The sequence below is a fragment of the Carassius gibelio genome, chromosome A6 (assembly GCF_023724105.1).
Source record: "Carassius gibelio isolate Cgi1373 ecotype wild population from Czech Republic chromosome A6, carGib1.2-hapl.c, whole genome shotgun sequence".
Lineage (NCBI taxonomy): Eukaryota > Metazoa > Chordata > Actinopteri > Cypriniformes > Cyprinidae > Carassius > Carassius gibelio.
This window is the reverse complement of record NC_068376.1, coordinates 29,215,847-29,227,854: the sequence shown is the minus strand read 5'-3', so window position 1 is coordinate 29,227,854 and position 12,008 is coordinate 29,215,847. Positions and strand designations below refer to the sequence as shown.

The 12,008-nt window shown below is 38.1% G+C and overlaps 1 long non-coding RNA gene across 1 annotated transcript; it reads left to right on the top strand.

The window, feature by feature from the left end:
- Positions 1-6,684: 6,684 nt before the first annotated feature.
- Positions 6,685-7,637, top strand: LOC128016008 (uncharacterized). Its single transcript, XR_008184048.1, has 2 exons — positions 6,685-6,905; positions 6,976-7,637. It is a non-coding gene; the product is annotated as an uncharacterized LOC128016008 (long non-coding RNA).
- Positions 7,638-12,008: the final 4,371 nt, after the last annotated feature.

Sequence of the window (12,008 nt, the reverse complement as noted above, 5' to 3'; positions counted from 1 at the left end):
CCAGTGCTTACAAGGAATAACATGTATTTAGGTGTAATCATGTGGCTTTCTTGCAGGGCCAAGTATGCAGACACTGCCACCTGGACCTACGCAAGTGAGGCCTGGACCTAGGCAAGGGATGGCTGTTCCACGCATGATGCAAGATCCTGCCCAACCAATGCAGGGCATTAGACCTGCTTCCTTAGGTTAACCTGATATCCACAAATGACTGCCAAATATCCATATCCACACTGGTTTTACAGTCGATCGAAGAGTTTTATTGCCCTTTTGCATTGTTGTCTGTGGTGGGTTGTGTGGACTCTATCACAGATTCTTGTAAAAAGGAATTTAACCTTCTATTGGCTTTCACTTCATGTTTCTGACAGACCATAGGGTGTTGCATAAGGTTAGTGTATGATGTTCACTTATGTTGATGGATGTTTTGGTTCTGTACTGTTAGGTGGAATTTTGGAACTTGAGAAAATAAAAATAAAAAATCTGGCATGTTTTCATGTGGTCTGCTTGTATAACATTTGACTAGAAAGGCAGTCCGTAATGTTTCTTGATGACTCTCAATATAATCCAAGCCAGAATATGCTAAAATTTAATCCTTTTCAAACATGACTAAAACGGCGCAAAAGTCTACTGAATTTGTTCGTTTAATGGCATTGAGAGAGTATAGTGATCGTTCTTGAAGTAAGGGGAATGAACATTCAGGACAAAAGGTACATTTCTTAGACCTCTTTTAATCGTAGTCACTTCACCTTCTACGACAGTGGTGTTTTATATTGTTTCCATCTGAGGTCCACGTTTGGACCCATTTTGTTTTAAATGGCACAAATCCTCAAGCAGTTCTTTAATGAACATAGAGTCCAAAGAAACCATTTTCAGGTATATTCTGTTAATGTCCTTCTGGGTATGATAATAAACCAGTTTAAGAGGAAACCTTGAACACTAAACGTACAGTGCTCAGAAAAGAGAAGTCCAGTTTGCCAGAGATTCCACAAACTTCTGCTTGCTTGCTTGCTTTTAAAGACCTACAGTTTTCATACAATCATGGCCAAAAATATCGGCACCCTTGGTAAATATGATCAAAGAAGGCTGTGAAAATGTATCTGCATTGTTAATCCTTTTGATCCTTTATTAAACATTCACAACACCGAGTAAAATATCTCTGAAGTATATTCCCATTCATATTCACAATTTTGAGCGTGTCAGTGTGATTATGAACTTATCTATCCATAGCTACCTGTTTCACAGAAATATAACAGGGGGGAAAACAAAGCCCAAATTCCTTTAATCCTCAATCTCAGTGAGAAAAAAACAAATAATATATTTCTGATGTGCAGCAAAAGATAATTGAGCTTCACAAATTGGTGAAGTGGCTTTAAGAAAAGAGTTAGAGCAGTGAAAATTCCCATTTCCACCATCAGGGCAATAATGAAGAATTTCCAATCAACAGAAAACTTTTACAAAACTGCCTGGAAGAGGACATGTGTCTATACTGTCCTAATCCAAAAACAAAGTAAAGCATATTCAGTTATCAGACATGACTGGAACGTTAAATTGCAATGGCTTCTATGGTCAGATGAAACTAAAAGCAAACACTCAAGATGGTGTAGCCGATCTGACTCGAATCAGACAAATTAAAGAGTCGATCAGGACTGTGTTTGAAACATGAGCCGAATTCCTCAGAAAATAATAAAACATTCTGTGCCACAAGTCCCAAACAAGAGTACCAACCAACCAACTTTCACAGAACAGCTTTCAACATTAAGGGCCGTTTCATAGTCAACGCATCTGCACGCATACACGTCCCCGAGGCTACGCATCGTTACGCTTCGGCCGCCATTGTGCATCGGTGCGTAGCCAAATGTGTCGTCCTAGTTTTTGATACGTGACGCGCCGATGCACGCAATACTATGCGTTGTCGGTGGGGGCGACATTGCAAGTATTGTACATTAATTAAAGTATATTGTGTTTACATAAGAAGAAGGTTTGAATACAATGGAGGGCGAAGAGGAAAAATTATGCAAACTTATACGTATTCATCCACATTTATCTCTGCGATGCCTTTGTTGCCGCCGATGTAAAATCAGCAACAGAATGCCATTGTGATCTGAATATCACGCGACCCGAGTCTACTAATATCACCCTGACTCTACTACCCCCTGTTGCGTGAGCGGTGTATTGCATACACGCATCTCCCATGACGCTTGCGTCCACTGTTTAGACTATGAAAGGGAGCGCGTCGCTCACGTTGCTTGCTCGCGTTTCTCGCGTTGACTATGTAAGGGCCCTAACACCACTAGAACAATGATTGACAATTTCAATTCGAAGAAGAGATTGTCAAATTTGGCGCAATTATTTGAGATGCAACGCCGGACATCACATGTAAACCCATGAGAGTTATAAACAATATCTTTAAACACTTCCCCCACCTAGCAGAACAAGACTGAAATTCCTAAGGGAGGGGGGCCTTTTAACCTCTGGTCTCCACAGAAATCTTTGTCAGATAATGACACAGAAACTGTCTTTTCTACATATATATGGACCAAAATGAACTCAAAAGGACTTATAAATGAATATCAGTACATCGCTTCACTCCATATTAATTTATGTGTAACCCACACATTTGACTATCATGTTATGATCAATTATTGTGTATGTCTTTTAATAACTATTGGATAGCTTAAAGATACATATCCATGTTTAGTGTGTACGTGTTCAAATCTGTTAGCTTGAAACAGTCATGACCATCAGTTATTTGTCAAATGTATCATATTCTTGTTATAGGAATCATGTCCAAAATTAGACCCTGCAAGAGCGAGAAAACTAGGACCACATGCTTGATATGATTTATGATACCCCCGAGCCAAGACAATATCTGATTGGTCAAGACAACATTTGAGGTGTGGCCAACAGGCCATTTTAAATACTCAGGACACCATAAAAATTCTGCTTTTAGTTTTAGCTATGCTTCTTAGCTTTTGCTATTAGTCATGTTTTCTTTTAGTTTTAGCTCTGATTTTGCTATCAGTCATGCCAGCTTTTAGTATGCTTTTAGCTTGTAGCTTTGCTTCCTAGCTTTAGCTTTTAGCCATGCATGCGGTGGAGTAACCCAGTACCTGTGTGATTCTTCATAGACATAAACAGAGAGAAGTAGTTCCGGCTACGATGTTCTTCCGCAAGACGCAAGCAGTTCTGTTTATTAACCCCTAGAGCGTCAAGAGTTACCTACTGCAGCTTTAATGTCCGTATTCAAGTTTATTTTTGCAGTAGGAGACACTTTGGACAGTCTGTTTGGTACGGCAGTTAAGTGCTAATTTTGCATTTCTCTTTCTCTCTTGCATACTCACTCAATTTCTTCCTCATTTGGACTTAAACAAAGTTTCACCTGAGTCCCCTTCAATTCACACCTTGGTGTCCGGAAACTTGAAAGGTGGAGTCAGCTACACAAGGAAAAATATATTGGAATTCAGAAATGGGAACGGTCTAAAATCTCTATAAAGTTGTCAGAGCCCAGAGAGGACTGCTAATTAAATTGTAAATATTAAAAATGTGATACAGCATTTCTGAAAAGTAATACTCAAAGTTCACATTACAGGATGTGACATCATAAGTGAAATTAATCTTGAGGTTAGGTGTGTTCGACATCGGCTGCGGCTGGATGCAACCGATCGGCGAGAGTAGCCGCGTGCAGGTGGGGAGGAGCTGCAAACGGAGATATGAAGCCGGACACGTTGTGGCTCCCGTAGTTTGCTGCAATTACGTCAGTCATGGCAGATCACGTGGTGATTGCTTACTTGATCGCGTTTAAATGTGTGTATAAGTGGTGTTTTGGAAAAAGAAAAAAAGAAAAAGAAAAAAAAGTGGTGTTTTGGAAGGGTGCCTTCCAAAACAAGATAACATATTGAATATATACTTTATCAGTATGACATGGGTGTTTCTGCTAATACAAAATGATAAAAAGTAACCTATAAAAAAATTCCCTGGTGGGTATGTGTTTTTTAAGAAGGTTTCAGCAACAAGATTCACAGTGCCCTCCTGCTGAGCTTTTTAACATTTTAAACATAACACCACTGATTTTCATATACAGAAAAGCACAATTCTGTTGGATTTATATTGTGATTTAGACCAACTATTTGAAAGTGAACAGAATGTTGTCAAGTTGTTAAGTTGAAGTTACAGCAAGTTGTTAGCAGTTTGCTAACCACATGCAGGTGAAGTATAAACACAGCTAAATAAACTAGAGAATATGAAGAAACCAAACAAATGGAGGAACATAATGTATTATGTATCATTTGTATAGGAGCATACATTTATGACCACAATAGATTGTAAGCTTTTTAGATTAACATTTTAGTTCTTAAAAATGCTCATTTGAATAGGTTATGCTGCTGAATACTGTAAAAGGTCTGTATAAAAAAGAAAGTCATGCAAAATAAACATACACAAACTTTATATTAACAATAAAGTAAATACAGTAAAACAATATTTAATAAATATGATTTATAAGATGAAGACGACATAAAAACGTATTGAACTGTTTTAAAAGTCCATATGAGAATTTCTGAAACTGAAGCGGACTCGCAATAAACTTGAAACGCACGTCATCGGTGTCATCAGTGAATCCAGCCAATCGTGGATCAGTTGTGTCGTCATCAGAACCTGTGCAGCCGCTCTTCAGAAGCTGCGCTGGCTGAGTTCTCCGGCTACTCTCGAATAGCTCTCGTGGTACTTTGATGGCACACGTCACAGTCACGTGGAGTCAGCGCTGTATCAAGTCGGACAAAATTTCTAACCGGCATGCACTGCTTCAAGTCAGCCGACGATCGGTTTGCGCAAAACTGCATGAAGTCGAACAAGCCTTTAGCCTCTTTGGCAATCTTGAGTTAGGAAATGGGACAAAACGATGGCAAACGATGGTTGTTAATGAGTTAGGATGATTGTGATGTCTGGACGTTGAGGATTTGCAACACAGTCACAAAGAAATTAGCACAACTTTGAACATGAACATTTTAAATGATTTCACTAACTTGGTTTTAGATGTTTTAACATGAAATACATATTCAAAACTGTTCTTGGCGTTTCTTCATTTTTCTTACTTTTCTAATCAATATGTTTTCTAGGGAATGTTTTTGCTGATTTATTTATATCTGCTGTGTCTCACTCTAAAACATTCAATCCAGCTTGATAATATTACAGAAATGAGTACGATATCAACATTTCAAAATCTGTCAATTAAACAATAACCAAACAGAACAAGATTAATATTTTTCTTTTCATGTAAGCTAGCTATCAATCCACTAATCAACAATGGAAAACTTTACCTATTAATTTCCATCATGTTTAATGTCTTGCAATTCTGTAAATAATCGAATCTTATTTAATAAAGTTTGCACTTGCCCAAAACCAATCTCAAAACATTTGCTATCCTTTACTAGAAACACAAGCGTAAAAGTTCAGAAGTTATTGCAGAACAGAAATGACCCATGAATTGAAATTAATCAACACTAAAATATATATATATATATATATATATATATATATATATATATATATATATATATATATATATATATATATTTGTACTTGGGGGGGGGGGGGGTTTAGTAAGAAGAGCATTTTTCCAGCATGCATCAATAAAGTGTTTAAAAAGGGGTAGGAGACCGAAAGAAACTCTGGTTTTACAGAAGAAATCCTGCTCCTGACCAGGTTAGGTTCATAGATTTCCAAATCACCAGCAGTAAATATTGTGCTAGTATTGAACTACAAGCAGCAAGACAGTTGCAAGCCTTTGATTGGAGTTATGTAAAGCTTTTGATGGGACAGTTAGGTCCTAGAGATGTGGTGACAACAGCTGCGCAGACGGGGCCCAATTAGATTTTTTTTGTCATGGGCCCAAAATTCCTGGCAGCGCCCCTGTTAATAGGCATACTTGATATAAACTGTATTTAAAGTGTAAAATCCTTTTTATCTGTGTTTCAGCGGCCGCTTTCCAGCAGTGTAAAATCCCCCCCCCAGGCCCCCCCAACCCCAACCTGTGGAGCCCCTCCACCTGGCGGATCTCTGCTACCGCATCCAAATATTAGTATGTTTCAGAGATCCGAAATGTTCACTCCCTTTGGCAGTTACAATGCATGAAGAATTTCTGTGTGTACTCTAACTACACAAAAAATTTTTTTTCAAGCATCATTTTTCACGTCTTTTGAGATTTTGAGTTACATCTATTAGCTACTAAAAACATGGTGATCTTTCTGTCTTTGACAGTATTTTTATTTTATAAAAAATATCCCTAATATGAACAAAATGAAACAAGAATTTTGAACCTAGGAGCATGATGAAATCAAATTAGTTTATGTTTTTTACCCTGGTCACCTGCAATGTCTTGTCTTAACATAATATTAACACATTTAGATTCATAATTTTTATGCCACATAAAATTGTATTATTTATATATTGCCATTGTCACCTTGCTTTCCAGCAGTCAGTTGGTCAACCACTAAATTGAGATTTTACATTAACGAATTGATTAAATATTAACATAATTTACAAGTAGGGGTCTAAGATAAATATCGGCCATTAAATAATGGGCATCTCGTCAGTAAAGACTGTTCTCTAATCAGCGGTAAATTCCATCAAGTGCTCATGTCACACAAGCTGCTCAAATCCACGCTGATGATCAACAGCTGCTCTGTGAAATCAAGCACCTGATGGAATTTACCGCTGGTTAGAGAACCGTCTTTACTGACGAGGTGTGCATTATTTAAAGGCCGATGTTTATCGCACACCAGTGCTCACAAGGAATAACATGCACGGATTGTTCATACGACCCTTATCACCAATGGGTGGCCCGCCTGTGATCCGTAGCACTACTCCTGGGATCCGTAGCACTACTCCTGGGATGATACCTCGAGGACCAGGTAATGCTGCTTAGTTAATTTGAGTTTTTTTTTAAATGCGATCTGAGTTAATCCTCTTGCTTTCTTGTAGGTCCAAGTATCAGGCCACCAACGGCTGGAAGTACGCAAGTGATGCCTGGGCCTCGGATGATGCAAACTCCCGCTCGGCCAATGATGCCGGCCATTAGATCTTCTATGGTGCGACCTATAATGTAAAGCCACCGTGCTATGATTACAAACCCAGATATCCGAAAACGACTCTGCTAAATATCCACACTGGTTTTAAAGTCGATCGAAGAGTTATATTGCCCATCTGCGTTGATGTCTGCAGTTCAATAAAATGCGAGTGACTCGGACTATCACGGTTTCTTGTAAATTAATGAACCTTCCATTAGCTTTCTGCATATTTCTTACAGACCATCGTGTTTTGCGTGAGGGGTTTGTGTATGATGTGTATCAATTACATGGACGTTTTGTTATGTACTGTTAAATGGATTTTCATCTTGTTGTTCATGTGTTGAGTTTTTTTTTTTTGCCATGTTTTCATGTGGTCTGCTTGTGTAACATTCGACTCGAAACTCAATGTACGTCTTGATAACTCCTAAAGTCAGAATATGCTAAAATCACATGCAATTCAAACACGACAAAAACCGGGCAGAAAGTTTATTGAATGTAGAAGTGAACAAGATTTATCAGAATATCAACTAGATTTTTTTTTCACTTACTCTGCAATAAATCAGAAACCGCAATATATTAACTCTGTGATCTCTGTTTTTCAAAAGTGTGAGCTCTGAATTCCAAAAAAAGTGTAAATTTTCTGTTAACCATGCAACATCCTTTCTGAAACACTTTGAGACCACATAATACTGACGTCAAAAAAATGGTCATGTTCCCACCCAAACACGAGGCGGAGCCAGTCTTACCTACTCTTACCAACTACTCTTCGACAAGAGCTAGCTCTTTAAGCTAAGCCATCATTTAATTAGCTTCAAACATTTTGAACACAATTCTATTTGACAGAGGGTTGAGTGGTGCGGTGCGGCGCTCTCACTTGCCCTTAAAATACTTCATAATTTTTGGTCATACAGATAAAAGTAATAAATCTTTTGAATCCGGAAAGACTCCACATTTATTTGTGTGCACTGAGATTAAAAAGGAAACATTGCGCTTTTGTAAAATAATTAAAGCAAATAAGATGTGCTTTCTGCAGTCTCATCATGTCCACTTGAGTGAGAAAAACTTTGAAACTCTGAGTATGAAAAATAAGTCTAGACAGTGAAATGTCTACTTAAAAAAAGAAAGAAAAGAAAATAGAAAACGTGTTAGCATGGATGATTTACATAAAATTTAATTTGTGTGAAATCCACGATGTGCATTGTTTAAGATGGGTTTTAGTTCACTAAAATAACAAAAACTACATTTTGGATTTTTATTCACCTGGGGCCCGTTTCAATAAGGAGGTTCAACCAACCATGAATTTAAACTTGAACTCTGAGTTGACTTACCCTGAGATGGGAAACTGAGTTTTCGGTTACAGAACAGCTGAAATGAGTTGGTTTAATGAACTCTAAATTGACTGACTCTGAGTTAAGCGCGTGCACCACAACTATAAAAAGCCATTATCAATGGAGTGCCGATGTTATGATTCACCATGACAAAAGCTCCCGCCAAAAAGCTCTCTGCATACTTCAGACTCGATACAAATGTAATTCTTATCAGTGTTATAATATCATACGTGATAACTGGCAGAATATTAGATTAATTAACTAATAGCTAATCTTTTTTATGGTATCTCATGGGCAAAAAATATATATAAAATAATAATATTACTAATAAAATTTTAAGTGCATTTTTCTTATTTTATAAATGATCTGCCAATAGAGTAAGACAAATATGCTGGCAGATACATAGGCTACTAGGCCCATTTGCACATCAGTATTATTTTGCATTAACAGGACGCAATAATAACAGATTGTTCTTTTTTATTGAAAATAAATTCTAATGTGCATGTGATGGGAAAAGTGAGAAGAACAAACTTGGCAAAAGCTGGACTCAAACCCAATCAATCGCGTTAAAAGCTAGTTTTCCGTGCCCAAAACATTACTGCCTACACCATTGAAGCCATTATTCACATGTGTCGTATTTAACCTTATGTGTAGTAGATTTGTTCTTAGTAATAGACACTCAGAATGATCTTGTTTTCCATTTGCATTAAGATTATTTTTATTACCACACTGGCATATAATTTTACTTAAGTAAATTTTGGGTTTTCATGAGCTGTATGCCAAAATCATCAGTATTAAAACAATAAAAGACCTGAAATATTTCAGTTGGTGTGCAATGAATCTAAAATATATGAAAGTTTAATTTTTATCATTACATTATGGAAAATAATGAACTTTTTCACAATATGCAAATTTTTTGAGAAGGACCTATATATATATATATATATATATATATATATATTATTATTATTATTATTATTTATCGATCTGAATTTAATCCTCTGGCTTTCTTGTAGGTCCAAGTATGCGGCCACCAACGGCTGGACCTACGCAAGTGATGCCTGGGCCTTGGATGATGTAAAATCCCGCTCGGCCGGTGTCGTCGGGCGGAAAAAAAAATCTGGCATGTTTTTATGTGGTCTGCTTGTATAACATTTGACTAGAAACTTGGTCAGTAATATACATCTTGATAACTATAATCAAAGCCAGAGTATGCTAAATTCAAATTGAATGCAATTGAAACACAAGACCAAAACAGAGCAAAAGGTCTATTGAATTTATTAGTTCAATGGCATTGAGAGAGTATAATGATTATTCTTGGATTAAATGGAATGAACATACAGAGTAGTATGAACATTCAGGACAAAAGGTACATTTGTTAGAACTTTAATCGTAGTCACTTTACAACAGCTGTGTTTTATATTGTGTTTTCAAGTGCAAGCATTCTGTCCTGATCCTGGTGTGTTTCTGACATCCTCACACTCTTTCCAACCAGGAAGAAGAGAGGATACTTATGTAATTGGTGTAAAAGGGTTAGTTCACCCAAATAGCAAAATTATGCCATTAATGACTCACCCTCATGTTGTTCCAAATCCATAAGACCTCCGTTTATCTTCGGAACACAGTTTAAGATACTTTTAATTTAGTCCAAGAGCTCTCAGTCCCTCCATTGAAGCTGTGTACGGTATACTGTCCATGTCCAGAAAGGTAAGAAAAACATCATCAAAGTAGTCCACATGACATCAGAGGGTCAGTTAGAATTTTTTGAAACATCGAAAATACATTTTGGTCCAAAAATAGCAAAAACGATGACTTTATTCAGCATTGTCTTCTCTTCCGTATCTGTTGTGAGAGAGAGTTCATATCAAAGCAGTTTGTGATATCCGGTTCACAAACAAATCATTTGATGAAACCGGATCTTTTTGAACCAGTTCACAAATGACTTAAGCTGCTAACCTTTTTAATGTGGCTGACACTCCCTTTAAACAAACCAATATCCCGGAGTATTTAACCCGTTGAAGAAAACGGTTCACCGGTTCTTTTGGGCTCTACGTAATGGCGTCACTGGCGATGATTGCCCTTGATTCAAGCCTTCAGTTTACCTGGGCTCATAACTCTAGCACAGAATCAGTTCAGAATGAATCACCAAAAGAATCAGTTCAGTTCATACTCGCTGTGTGTCAGTCTTCTTCACGCTGAATCACACATGCACAGTATCATCAGCGACTCGGTTCTCGAATCGGACGCGTCTGACAGAAACTGTTCTATGCCGGCAGCCATATCACCCTGGAGCCCAAGACCGGTTGCCCACTGAAGCTAAGCAGGGCTGAGCCTGGTCAGTACCTGGATGGGAGACCTCTGAGAAAACTAGGTTGCTGCTGGAAGAGGTGCTAGTGAGGCCAGCAGGGGGTGCTCACCCTGTGGTCTGTGTGGGTCCTAGCGCCCCAGTGTAGTGATGGGGACACTATACTGTCAACGAGCACCGTCCTTCGGATGAGACGTTAAAACGAGGTCCTGACTCTCTGTGGTCATTAAAAATTTTCTTTCGAAAAGAGTAGAGGTGTGACCTCGGCATCCTGGCTAAATTCGCCCATTGGCCTCTGACCATCATGCCCTCCTAACAATCCCCATATCCACTGATCGGCTTCATCACTCCGTCTCCTCTCCACAAGCTGGTGTGTGGTGGGCGTTCTGGCGCAATATGGCTGCCGTCGCATCATCCAGGTGGATGCTGCACACTGGTGGTGGATGAGGAGATACCCCCTGTCTATGTAAAGCGCTTTGAGTGCCTAGAAAAGCGCTATATAAATAATAAATAAAGGAATTATTATTATAAATTATTATTATTATTCTTGACTCGTGAACGAGTCAGTCTGTTGTTCGTTATCTGGCTCGGCTCGGTGTTCATCTTCAGTTCTCTCTTCACAGCGGTTCAGTCAGTGTACTGTTTGAGTAAATGAATTACCCCTAATTATTGGTTTGTTTTGACCCAGAGGGAGTGTCAGACACATTAAAAAAGTTAACAGCTTAAGTCATTTGTGGATTAAAGCGTAGTGGAGACGTGAACCATTTAAAATGATTCAGTTCGATTTGGTGAAGTGGTTCAAAAAGATCCGGTTACATCGAATGATTCGTTCGTGAACCGGATATCACAAACTGCTTTGATTTGAACTCTCTCTCATAACAGACACGGAAGAGAAGACAATGCTGAATAAAGTCATAGTTTTTGCTATTTTTGGACCAAATTCTTTTTTTCGATGCTTCAAAAATTCTAACTGACCCTCTGATGTCACATGGACTACTTTGATGATGTTTTTCTTACCTTTCTGGACATGGACAGTATACCGTACACACAGCTTCAATGGAGGGACTGAGAGCTCTTGGACTAAATCTAAAATATCTTAAACTGTGTTCTGAAGATGAACTGAGGTCTCACGGGTTTGGAACAACATGAGGGTAAGTTATTAATGACATAATTTTGCTATTTGGGTGAACTAACCCTTTTAATCGTTTGTCAATATTTGCTCCAATTATGTGACGTTCAAAAGAAATCAAGTGAATTCAAAGAGGAAGCAGGGACAAGTTGCCTGAGGGGTTTGGAGTTTTTCTCCTTTTCTGC